This window comes from Sitophilus oryzae, unplaced genomic scaffold (assembly GCF_002938485.1).
Source record: "Sitophilus oryzae breed Bouriz unplaced genomic scaffold, Soryzae_2.0 scaffold_1898_pilon_pilon, whole genome shotgun sequence".
Taxonomy (NCBI): domain Eukaryota; kingdom Metazoa; phylum Arthropoda; class Insecta; order Coleoptera; family Curculionidae; genus Sitophilus; species Sitophilus oryzae.
The window spans coordinates 576,007-589,901 of record NW_022146610.1 but is presented as its reverse complement, the minus strand read 5'-3'; positions in this window follow the sequence as shown (position 1 = coordinate 589,901).

Below are 13,895 nucleotides of genomic sequence, written 5' to 3'. Positions count from 1 at the left end.
GTACATTGATTCATTGTATGTATATTATAAGATAGATATTATTATTATACAAAATCTATTATGCTAAGCTTAAAATAATTTAAAATTTTAATTTTCATGTTTTTTTTTCTAGGTACGTAGCGCTCCGAAAAAATTCTCGGGATTTTTCCCAAACAGAAATATCGTTCTGGTAAGTAGGTTTTTTCATTCCAACATTTTCATTTGCATTTGCAGCCGTGCACAGTACCCCATTCCCGGTATTAACATTTTAAAAAAGCCTCAATTATGAAAACTAAAATGGTATTTCTACTTTACGCTAGAGCCGAACTAATTTTTTAATTTTTCTCTGTTTTGTTTCCCTTTTCGGAGTTCTGATTTAATTGTTATATTGTATTACAAAAATGTATAATTTTAGTTGAAAAATTTTGATGTTGTTGGGCAGAAAATTTGAATATTTGAACTTCATATTGTTTGTCCAATGACAAAATCCTTGACAGTGATAGATGTATCTGTCATTTTAATTTCAAAGTAGTTTGTTTTATTTTACAAAGAAATAAGTTTGGTTTGGTTTGGTTTGGTTGTGACAACGTTGTCAACATTTTTTTTGCGAAAAAAACCTCATAGGCGTGTTCTTGGGTCGAAATATACCACCCCTGATGAAATATTTGCACTTATTTAAGCCTCACCCTGTATATCTGTTTATAACTTTCATTTTGAATTTTCTTAAAATTTTTCTTATACAGAAATTTTCTTTGAGTTGGATAACCATCTTACAAATTAAAAGAAAAAATGTTCAATCTCTACAGGGTGTCCCAGAAATAAGTGCAAATATTTTAACTGGTAGTATAGTTCAACCCCAGAAACACGCCTATGGGTTTTTTTTTGCAAAAAAAAAATGTTGAAAATTTAAAATTTTTCTTTATATTTTCCGGGAAATTTGAAAAAACTTTTTAGTGCCACTTGTTTATTCACCTGAGATTTCCCTACGGTGTATCTAAACCTTGCAGTGTTGCAACCTCCTATGTTATCCACATTCTACATAGTTCGGTGGAACATAGTTCTACATTTATAAATTCATAGACAAATTTCTACTCAAAAAATTAGGAATGTTAAATTTAATCTTTTATCAGTGCTCATTATTAATAATTATAGAAAAAAAACACATTAATTATTTTTAGTACTTACCCTCTCAATGAAAACTTAACAAAAACCACCGAAAATTAACTAAAACATTACGTTTATGATGTTTACGAAAATCTTTGTTATGCTGCAAAATAACTTTATTTTGGAATAAATTTAATAAAATGGTTCATATTATTCACAATCAGGTCACAAAAAGAAATTCCTAAAATGTTTATCGTAATTTAGAATTCAATTCAAGAAATTTAGAAAACAGCCCAACGAATAATCGATTCATTTTTGTTTTGTTTGTTTTCTTTCATGTTTCTCTGTTTTATTTGAACCACTGTTTTACAAAACACCTTGAAAAGCGCACATTACTTTGAATACCTTTCTGAATGAATAAATGTTGAGAATTATTATCTCTTATCGCCACTTTACGAACTACTTTCAATCTAAGAAAATACATGTTTCACTCAACAATTATTGACAACGTACTTTGTTTTTTCGCTATTTTTTCGATGTATTTCGACAATTCCATCGACAGCCTATCCGTCAGCCAAGAACTGCCGCGTGTGAACTGGTCCTTTGAGTCGCCGGTCGCCGCGCCGCGCCGTCGTGGCGAGCTTGCGTCAGACGACGATGTTAAGCAACGTTGCCGTAGTTACAACAATTTCAAATTCAAGACATTCGAAGCAATCAAATTCGTATTAAATTTTAAAAATAAAACAGAGAAACATGAAAGGAAATAAACAAAACAAAAATGAATTGATTATTCGTCGGGCTGTTTTTGATGTATTGAATTCTGAATTACGATAAACATTTTAGAAATTTCTTTTTTGTGACCCTATCAGTAACCAATTCATTTGTGTTTTGTTTGTTTCCTTTCATGTGTTCTGTTTTATTTTTAAAATTTAATAAGAATTTGATTGCTTCGAGTGTCTTGAATTTGAAATTGTTGAAACTACGGCAACCTCGCATGACGCAAGCTCGACACGGCGGCGCGACAAAGGAGCAGTTACCAGTGATGCGCCGCTCTCTTGGCCGGTGGCCGACGCGACGATTGGGCTGTCGATGGAATTGTTGAAATACATAGAAAAAATAGCGAAAAAACAAAATATGTATTTAAAATTGTTGAGTGAAACATGTATTTCCTTAGATTGAAAGTAGTTCGTAAAGTGGCGGTGAGAGACAATAATTCTCAACATTTATTCATTCAGAAAGGTATTCAAAGTAATGTGTGCTTTTCAAGGAGTTTTGTAAATCAGTGATTCAAATTGTGATGAGGCCTATATGAAAATAATGTGTTAAAAATGGGGACACTGTTATTTTAGTAGTTATTATAATAACTACAGCATGTACAAGTAAAGCAGCACAGTGAAGTGTATTTTAGTTAAGTGTATATCGAAAAAGAGAATTGTCACAGTTACAATCTGTCATAAGTATCTTTTTTAATGTTGGGTAAGTTTTTTAATTTAACTTTTTTAACACATTTTTTAACACATTATTAAACATTTAACTTTTAATTTATTTTATGTAATAATATCACAATCTTAAAAATGTAATGAATCTCTGCAAACTCGTCAGGTGTTGTGATTTTATGACTTACTTTTAACATACACTTTCTTGTCCCTATGGCAACACAGTGCGTCGAATTAACTGAAATTCGGGCTTGATCCGGGCAATTGGATGTAGTTGGCGATATCTGCCGGCGGTTCTCAAAACGTTGCGATTATTTTTTTAAATTTTCAAAGTTAAATAACTCGGTTATTTTCAATTTATTTTAAAAATGGTAAAGAGAAAATATGTTTATTTTGACCAGATCTACCACCCCTTAAAATATCTGCACTCATTTCTGGGACACCCTGTATAAATCTGTAACTCCTGATTCATTTATCACTGACTCATCAACGCCCAGACCAAACCCTTGACTCTAGAAAGCTGAAATTTTGCACAGGGGTTCCTTTTATGATGTTTACGTGAGATAAGAAAGGATTTTTTAAAATTCATCCCCTAAGGGGGTAAAAAGGGGGGTGGAATATTACAATATTTTTTATTTAAAAAACGGCCAAGTTTCCGAAAAAACGCTTAAACACGTAAATTTTATTTTCTTTTTTTACATATTTTAAGATTTTTTAAAAATGTATACAGGGTGTTTCGAAAAATCTGGTCATTGATTAACCACGATCCTGCTTAAAGCGCTTGACGTATAAAGCTGATTTTTGGAGAACGGATTGACTTTAGGGTGTAGAGGTGCGATAAGAAGGGATTTTTCGAAACTCGAATTCTAAGGGGGTGAAACCACCCCTCAAATATTAGAATATTTTTTATTTAAAAACCGGTGAGTTTTTCGGAAAAACTCTTAAACACTCATATTTTATTTTGTTTTTTACATATTTTAAGATTTTTTAAAAATTTATACAGGGTGTTTCATAAAATATGGCCATTAAGTAATCACGATTCTGCTTAAACTGCTTGACGTTTACAGCTGATTTTTGGCAAACGGATTGACTGTGGGGTGTTATGAGGTTAGATAAGGAGGGGTTTCTTGAATCTCGAATTCCAAGAGGGTGAAAATGCCCCTCAAATAATATTACAATATTTGTTTTTAAAAAAATTCTTTCTGAGGGCTTATGATCAAGAAAAATCACAGATCTTCCTGGGTCTGAGTAAGAACAATCTTCGGATTGTCACGGGGTTTTTAACAGGACACTGTCTCCTCAATGAACACCTCAGTAGATTGAAACTAAGAAGAAACGGCGAATGCAGATTCTGTGGGGAAGATGGTGAAACACCAGTACACCTCATCACTGAGTGCGCCGAGACGACAATCATTCGTGCCATGAATTTTGGTACGACTGATATTGGAGATGGAGAACTACCCTCTATAAAACCGTCCCAGATACTGGCTTTTGTCAAAGCCCTGGGACTGTATGATGAGTTATGATTCAAGAAAGGGGGACACAATGGATCTGTAAGGTCGAAGTGGTTAACCCCCCTCCCACTCATTCTAAATTCTAAATTCTAAAAAATTCTATTTAAAAAACGGTTGGTCTTACGGGAAAACGCTTGGACTACTTTTACATATTTTAAAATGTTTTAAAAAATCATACAAAGCTGCAAATTGTTGTTTATTTCCATAGAAACGCGTTCTTGACAAACTTAGAATAAAATAGACACAGAATTGAAATTAGTTTTTGGTATCTTAACCTAATCTATACTAATATATAAAAAGTGACTCACTGATTAATCACGATCCTGCTAAAACCACTCAACGTAAGAAGCTCAATTTTGGCATACAGGTTGATTCTAGGGTGTAGAGGTTCGATAAGAAGGGATTTTTAAAAATTCCAGTTCCAAGAGGGTGAAACCCTCAAATATTACAATATTTTTTGTTTAAAAAACTGTCAAGTTTCCGAAAAAACGCTTAAACACGTATATTTTATTTTGTTTTTTTACATATTTTAAGATTTTTTTAAAAATGTATACAGGGTGTTTCGAAAAATGTGGTCATTGATTTTTGGAGAACGGATTGACTTTAGGGTATAGAGGTTCGATAAGGAGGGATTTTTCGAAACTCGAATTCTAAGGGGGTGAAACTATCCCTCAAATATTAAAATATTTTTTATTTAGAAACCAGTGAGTTTCTCGGAATAACTCTTAAACACGTATATTTTATTTTGTTGTTTTACATATTTTAAGATCTTTTATAAATTTATACAGGGTATTTTATAAAATATGACCATTGAGTAATTAGGATTCTGCTTAAACTACTTGACGTTTAAAGCTGATTTTTGGCAAACAAATTGACTATGGGGTGTAGAGGTTCGATAAGGAGGGGTTTCTCGAATCTCAACTAAGAGGGTGAAAACGCCCCTCAAATATTACAATATTTGTTATTTAAAAAAACGGTTAGCCTTTCGGGAAAACGCTTGGACAAGCATAATTTATTTGTTTTTTTTACATATTTTGAAATTTTTTAAAAAATCATACAGGGTGTTCCAAAAAGTTGGGTAATTTCTTACCACGATTCTGCTTAAACTGCTTGACGTAAAAAGCTTATTTTTGTCAAATTGGATTTTTCGAAAGTCAAATTCCAACGAGATGAAACTACCCCTTGCATATATTACCAAGTTATATAATAATATCGCCATATTGTTTTTCCTCATGCTGACATAAATGTGAGAAAATATAACCAGTTTGTATGTTAATTGAAATTCTTGCTTTGCTTTATCATATCACCATTACAAATGATTAATTCGACGCGAACGAAGTCGCTGATACACGCTAGTCTTCTAATAAAAAAGTGTTTTTTTCAGTCTTTTAAAACTATTATTTATTTATTGTAAGCTTTAATTTCCATTGAAATGAACCGATTTGAGACGATACCAATCAGTTTTAGTATAATTAGTAGACAAAAACTTGTTTTCCAGATAGATTCTCCTCAGAGATAAATTATAAATCAAGAAAACTAATTTATCTGGCATTAAGCTAACAGGACTTTGATTGGAACATCGGCATCGGGCCGATCTACAATGTATATTTTAGTCGTTCATTAAGTTTTTCGAAATATAAATTAGATTTCTAAATACAAATTTCGATTAAATGCTTTCGTATCTCGTTTAAATTAGTAGATTATTGACTATGCCAGGGAAAAAGTGAAATAAACATTTAAAATATTCAGTTTTAACACATTTTTCATTAAAAATATTATTTTTCATTAAATATCTTTATCAAAAATAGTAGATAGAATAGTACTTTAACCGCAAGGGATAGATTAAATGATAGTTTCAGCGAGGACAGGTTAAACACTTTATTTCTTCTCGCACGTTTTTTAATTGCTTCCATTTTTGAAAATTTTTGTATTCCTTTTCGTAAGTTATTCGGGACTTAAATGGAAGTAGTTTAAATATGGCGTTTGTCGCCTCAGCCTGAATATCTGTTGGTAATTTACTTATTTCGTTTTGAGCCATTTCTGGCCCCAATTCAATCAGCAATCGACACGAAAGAGACATAGACAAACAAATAAAAAGAGACTGACAAATCCCATGGTAAAGAGTGGGACCGCGTTCCCGTAGCGCAACTCAGAATAACAATTTTGAAACCGATTAGCAGGACCATAGCAGGACATATGTCTTTATTGCTATCTTTCTTTATTACGTGTGCTTTATATGAAAAAGAAAGAGATAGGTATGAAACGTATCGTAAGACATTATCGCACATTCTGGCTGGGGGGAAATTTAAATTAGCCATTATTAGTAGTATTCTTTCATTCTGAAACTGAAAATTTTCACTTAAACTGATTTATTCCCTATACCACGTAAAGGGAACGTGGTGTAGGGAATAAATAAGTTTAAGTGAAAATTTGCAGTTTCTTTCATAACAAAAGAATACTACTATTATAAGGGAAATTATAAAAAAAAGCAAAAATTGTACTGTTTTATAAACATATTTATTTATACATAAAAATAAATAAACTTTTTATAATATAATAACAAAAAACAACAGTGTTTATTCCACCCACCTACCAATTTTAAATGCAGAAGAACTGACTGTTGCAGGAAACGATCGGCCAATTTTTTTAAAGGGCATTAAACATCTCATTTTCGAAAAAACTGCCTAATTGCAACAACAAAGTGAATATCCAAGCAAAGAAGACTTTACGAGAATCATGATCCTGAACCATTTTCAAGTCCAGTTTTAATCCTAAAACAAAAGTAAAATAGGTATATTAATAAAGTTTCTGGTTACTATAAACCAGCTATTAACTCCCTACCCAAAAAATGAAAAAAATTAATTGTATTAATTTGTTATGTTAAGAGAGGTTCGAAATATTTTTGACACTACTACTTCTACTTTTTTCTTAATAAGATGATAAATATAACTACTTACTTTTATTTTACCGGGTGTCTTTAACATATCTATCAGAGAAAGGGGGCACCAATACATATAAAAAATAGATGATACTGGCTCCTGCAGCAAATAAAATAACAAGTAGTATAACCTAAAATTATAAGTAACAAAATATAAATACCTATATGGAACAAAGGAATTTGTTCCCCATCCATATTCATAAGTCAATAAAATGGAGAGTTTAGAAAAAAAGGTAAATCACGAAAAGAAAAATTAACAAACATGACGAATTGTCATGATGTTATCTTGGTTGTCGTGATGACGAAAACGAAAGGCGATTATTCTAATTTCTATTCAGAAATTACGTTTTATATGGCTGCTTATTTCTCTCTTGGTATATTAGAATGAGATAGTGGGCCCAATAGACGCAATGCGCAGATCAACATAAATAGAACGAAATTTTGCGTTCTGAGTTGCGCTACGGGAACGTTGTCCCTCTCTTTGTCATTTAATTTGCCAGTCTCTTTTTATTTGTTTGTCTATGCTCAAAACTGACAACTAAAGAGACAGCTTTATTTATTTGTCAAATTACATAGAAACCAACGCCAACCCAGCACAATATTTTTTCTACTCGTAATAAATTCCTTGAAATAATAATTTGTGATTATTTTTTAAAACGTAACTCGCTATGGAAAAGAATATTGTTTTATACACGACAATAAAATTGCATTATCATCTCCTCCATAGATTTGTCCGATTAAATGTATATCTCCGAAAGTAAATTTCCGAAAAAATTCGTAATATATCTACAAATTCATTTGCCCGCTAGTAGTTATAAAAAGCATTTTTGGTAAACTCTGTCTCTAATAGTTTCTGAAAAATAAAATTGATTTTTTTAAAAAGGTCCGATTAAATGTATATCACCGAAACTAAAGTTCCAAAAAAATTCGTAATATATCTAGAAATTCATTTACCCGCTAGTAGTTATAAAAAGCATTTTTGGTAAACTCTGTCTCTAATAGTTTCTGAAAAATAAAATTAATTTTTTTAAAAATGTCCGATTAAATGTATATCTCCGAAACTAAAGTTCCAATAGATTTATACGAACTTTTTTACATATTTTTATCTGCAGAATATACTGCCGTAGCTTCCGGAATACAGTTCGGACCACCCTGTATATCTTAAAAAAAACATAATATTTGCTATAAAACATAAGTAAACATAAAAACGTTTTAAAATATTTTAGCGATTTGAATTAAATAGAGAAAATGTGAATCATAACCAACAGAATTGTGGAACGGAATAACGAAAAGGGTTCTGAATTAAGAGTTACCTTTATTAAGTCTGGACGTTTTATGCTAACATAATTAAATGTAAATTTCGACCGGCTTCCAGAATTGGAAAATATATTATTAACTTAGCCGAAAGTTAAAATTAACTATTAAAATATGCTTAACTCTGTAAAATATAATATAACAAGACATGAAATTTACTTTTCGGTATTTCATTTTGTTAGAAAACTTAATTTCTTTTTTTTCTACTTGTTTTAATTTAATTATTACATAGTTTTGTCGCTTTAAAATCATGTTATTAAATTATATTATTATATGGCCGTTTCATTCCTATGTTCGTTTTTATTTTTTTGGGTGTTGGAGAGTATAATATATTAAAGTGATCACAAAACAATTTCCGAAGCACGTGATCAACTCTGAGTGACAAGCGATGGCGACAACGCTGCCAGATTGTGATGGATTTATGAGATGAATCTGAATGTAAAATTGGGAAACAATATATTTATTATATCATTTTTTTTAAATACGTTTTATTTTTAATTTAATATTTAATATTTTAGTAACTAATTTATTTATTAACAGTAGCCACTAGCACCCACAGTAGCAATATTGAAATTAAGGCAGCAGTAACTTTGAAAGTGGTATAATGTGCTTACCAATCAAAATTACTTCTCTGGCTGCAGTCAAAGGTAATTAGGACCTTTATTTTCACGTTCTAGTTCAAAATAGTTTATCAGGAAAAGCACAATATCTTTGCTTTGGCTGTTTAAATGCTTCGGCATATTTTCGACACACCATTTTAAGAAATGCAATAAAAAACTCGAATATATAGTTTTTAAAAGAACTGTTTGTGCTTAAAAGTTCAATTAAAAAAAACTATGCAAATTGGCAAACAACGAGAATTACTCTCAAATATTCAACAACACGATATTATACAAAATAATGACTGACATTATCATAATTGTCAAATAATAACAAGGATGCAGCTTATCTCCTCTGATCTTCAACGCTTACGTCGAAGTAGCACTTAGGGAATGGAAGACGAAATGTCAAGGTATGGGAATACCCATTGGGGACAACACACTATTTACCCTGAGCTTTGCAGACGATCAGGTCGTGATTGCGCAGGACTCATACGATCTAGAGTTCATGACTAAGAGGCTTTATCAAAGAATACAACAAATGGGGACTTCAGGTTAGTCTAAAAGAAGACCGAATACTTAGCTGTCAATTCCAACGCTCGTTTTGAAGTCTTCATTAATGATAACGTCCAGATTCAACAAGTAGACAAATTTAAATACCTGGGTGCTACTATCAACAACGAGGGTTTGGGCAAAGAAGAAATACAAACCCGAATTCAGAAGAACAAACAAGTTATTGGATGTCTTAACAGCCTCTGGTGGGACCGAAACTTATCTGCAACAACTAAAAAGAGACTTGGAAGAACATTGGTGGAGTCAGTTCTTTGCTATGGTTCAGAGCTATGGACTCTGAGTGCAGACGCGAAGCGCAAAATCCAAGTTGTTGAAATGGATATACCTTAGATAGATATATATAGGTATATCTAGGATGGAAAAAAGATAAACATCGAGGTCAGGCGTATCATGAATGCATCGGAGGAGTACAGTACTGGATCGAATCCAGAAAACCAGCTTAAAATGGTTTGGACATATGTTCTGCGTATGCCGGAGAACAGGTGGTCAAAAAGAGTTTTCAATGGGCTCCCCAGGGCAGAAGAAAGAGAGGTAGACCTAGAAAATCCCTGGAACGGAACGGTTACGGGAAGCAATGGAAGCTCGTAACCTAGAAGCTGATGACGCTCTAAATCGAGATGTGTGGCGTAGGGTAACAGGAAGGCAGCAATAGGCTGTAGTTGGAAAAGAGTATTAAATACTTAAACCAAATCCCGTTTATGTATATATATATATATATATATATATATATATATATATATATATATATATATATATATATATATATATATATATATATATATATATATATATATATATATATATATATATATATATATATATATATATATATATATATATATATATATATATATATCAGTTACAATCATTTGCTCTATGAAGTAAAATGAAGTGCTGCTCGGCGTCTTAAATTATACATACAACAAATTTAAATATTTTTGGCCAAAATTTTATTTAGTTAGGTTTATAAGCTTCAGTGTCAATTTCGATATGATTGATGACGTGCATCGGAAAATGTTTTGCGATTACCCTATATTCTATATTATTTGTCATAAGAAAAAAAAATACTCAAAACCTTTATTTGAATTTTTTAAACGGTTTGTATATTGTAGATTATATGTGAGGGGAAGTTAACCACTGCAACCTTGTAGATCTGTTGTCCCCCTTTTTTGAGTTATAATTCATTCTACAGTCTCAGGACTTTGACAAAAACCAATATCTGAGACGGTTTTACAGAGGTTAGTTCTCCATCTCCGATAGCAGTCATACCAAAGTTCATGGGTTGTCGTCTTGGCGCACTAAATGATAAGAAAAAAAAACAACGCTTTATTGTACAAAAAGCCAAAACAGCTTCATCGACAAAGCAAAATAAAAAAAGCACAAAAACAAATATACAAATAATACAAAAAATGTCATACAATACAAATCAATTCAAAAAAAAAATTACATCATAAAATTACAAATAAAACATATATGGACATTGCAGAACACAGGCGTATCTAGAACATTTTACAAAAGGAAAACTGTAAATGGATAAAATCATGTTATAATAACATAAAATCAAGAGTTATAAAATATTAAATACTAGACCTTTAACCAGTGTGTGAGATGATCAAAAATTAAAATTAAAATTCTAAATTGTTCATGATTAAACATCAACAAAAAAGTCGTTTACCGCATATAGGGGTCTCTCCAGTAAGTATGATTTCAGAGCTTTGCGAAATGCGGGAAAGAATGAAAGTGACTTGATAATCGAAGGCAAATGATTGTACATTTTCTTGGCATTGTACCGTATTGAGCCCTTAACTAGTTCTGAGCTCGGGGTTGGCAGATAAATATCGTGCTCCGCATTCCTAAGTGGATAGTTGTGAGAAGGCCTTTCCGGAATAGAGAATATGTGCTTGCGGATTAAGCAAACGGATTCAAAAATGAATAAGGAAGAAAGAGTCAGTATTTTGAAATTTTTAAAGAAATTCTGGCAGTGAGTTCTACGGTTTAGTCCCAATAAGTATCGAACTGCTCTCTTTTGAAGTTTGAAAATACGATCAAATTTTGTCGCGCAGCAAGTACCCCAGAATGGAAGGGCATAACGAAGATGCGATTCAAAAAGGGCATAATAAACCATTCTAGAGGTTGATGAGTTAAGTTCCTTAGAAACAGATCTTAGCGCAAAACAGGCAGAGCTTAGTTTCTTTGATAAGGCTTCGATGTGCAAGTTCCATTTTAACAAGTCCTAAGAATCTCACAGAGTCCACGACGTCAATAGTGGTGTTATTAAGTACAAAAGGTTGTATAGTACTTTTATATGACAAAACTTTAGTTTTTGAAAGGTTGAGGCATAGGAGATTAGAATCGCACCAAGATTTAATGGTTCGTAAGTCACTGGATATAGTATCATATAGTGCCGTAACATCTGGGCCGCTCCAAGTGAAACTAGTATCGTCCGCAAAGAGGCAGATTTTACCGCTAATGTCTAGATTTGCAATGTCGTTGATAAACACCAGAAATAAAATAGGGCCAAGTACTGAACCCTAAGGTGTTCTGATGTTTTCCCATTTTCTCCACACATATTCTGCACTAGCCGTTGTTTTTTAGCTGCAATCCTCTGAGGTGTCCATTGAGGAGACAGTGCAGTTAAAAAATCCCGTGATAATCCGACGATTGCTCTTACTTTTAATATTCGTAATACTATGTTAACTTTTTCTTGAAAAAGCATAAAAATAAACTCACAAAAACAGAGTATAAAGTCACTGCAGAAAAATAATTTAGCACAAAATTTCGTCCAACCTACACAAATTAATGCAGAAAAACAAGAAGGGCGTAACAGCTTTGAGACAACGAAGCCAATCTGTGAGAATCTCAGCCGAGGAACAAATGAATTTTATTTGTAAATGCCGAAATAAAAAGAAGCGAGATTTGGAGGCAACGCGACGAATAAAAAACTTAAAATCCAGCATGGCATTGTTAAATACCTGTCAAAAATGATAAATTTTGTATCGGTGAAAAGATAAAAGAGAATAAAAGAGTGTATGTGCCTTTGAGAATAAGGATAATAATAGTTATTTGTAATAAAAATGTTTTAGGAAGTATTTTATCGAAGCAACAACAATTTTTTTGACAAGTTAAAAATAAAGCAAAAATGCAAACAAAGATATACAGGGTTGTTCACCACATACGACACGGAGTATTGTAGCTAAACGATGAGATTTTTACAAATTGTAAGTTTGGGGTTCGTTGAAGGACTATTAGAGCTACAATTTAAAAATATTTTTACAAGATACAGAGTGTCCCAAATAAATAAAAAATATCAAAGTTGTATTTTTTTAAATGGAACACCCTGTATATTATTACATTTTTAGTTTCTACGATTAAAATAAAGGTAAATTTGATTAAGGTTTATTATACTTAAACATTACGTTTTTGAAATATTTTCAATTTTGTGAAATTGCAGTAAAAATTTTAAAGCTTTATTTCTCCAAGGGTATCAATGTTTTTAATACTAAATATTTAATGAAGTTTATTTATTGATCAGTTATTGTGTTGCAATAATAAAAATAATACTACTTTATAGAGAGTGTCTAAAAATTTACTTTAAATAATTATTAACTTCAAACGGCAACAACTTCTTTAATTTAAATAGAATGCCCTGTATATTTTAGGAGAATCAGATGCACAATTAAATTGTCTATCAAATTTATTATACCATTTTTACCTATCCCTTCAAGTTTTCGTAGAAAATGCATTTTCTTATAATTTAGACCTCATTTATCAATATATCCATGGAATATTGACATTTTAGATTGTTTTTAAAGCAACAAATGTACAAAATGTACAGACTAGTAATATTATCGTTTTAGCAAAACGATAATATTACTAACAAACCATTGTATGCAAAAGAAAACTATTTAAATCTTTATAAAAGAGTATACCATTAATTAAATATAACACCATTATTTCCGCCCATATACTAATTAATTACATACTTAATTGTGTTCGTTAATAAATTATTATAAATAAATGTGGATTTGAGTCAGAAATCAATATAATAATAACTTATCAAATTAAAGTCTCTGTTGTTATAAATAAGCATTTATTAAAAAATGAAATATCATTTTTAAGGTGTTAGTTTTTATCACACTGTCTAATGCCCATACAAAATTCAGTTTTTTAGTATTTGGAGCAATTATTATTAATCAACGCAAACAGTCAGTTAATGTGGTTTGAATACTGGAATCATATTAATTGGTCCTCTTTAACAAATATTTAAACAGTTTTTTTATTTTTTAAAGAAATAAACGAATTATATCGACAATATTAGTATCTGTACTCTTTAAAAATTTGGTACATCTTTAAAAATAATCTAAAATGTCAATAGTCCATGGGTATATTGATAAATAAGTTCTAAATTACAAGAAAATGCATTTTCTACGGAAACTTA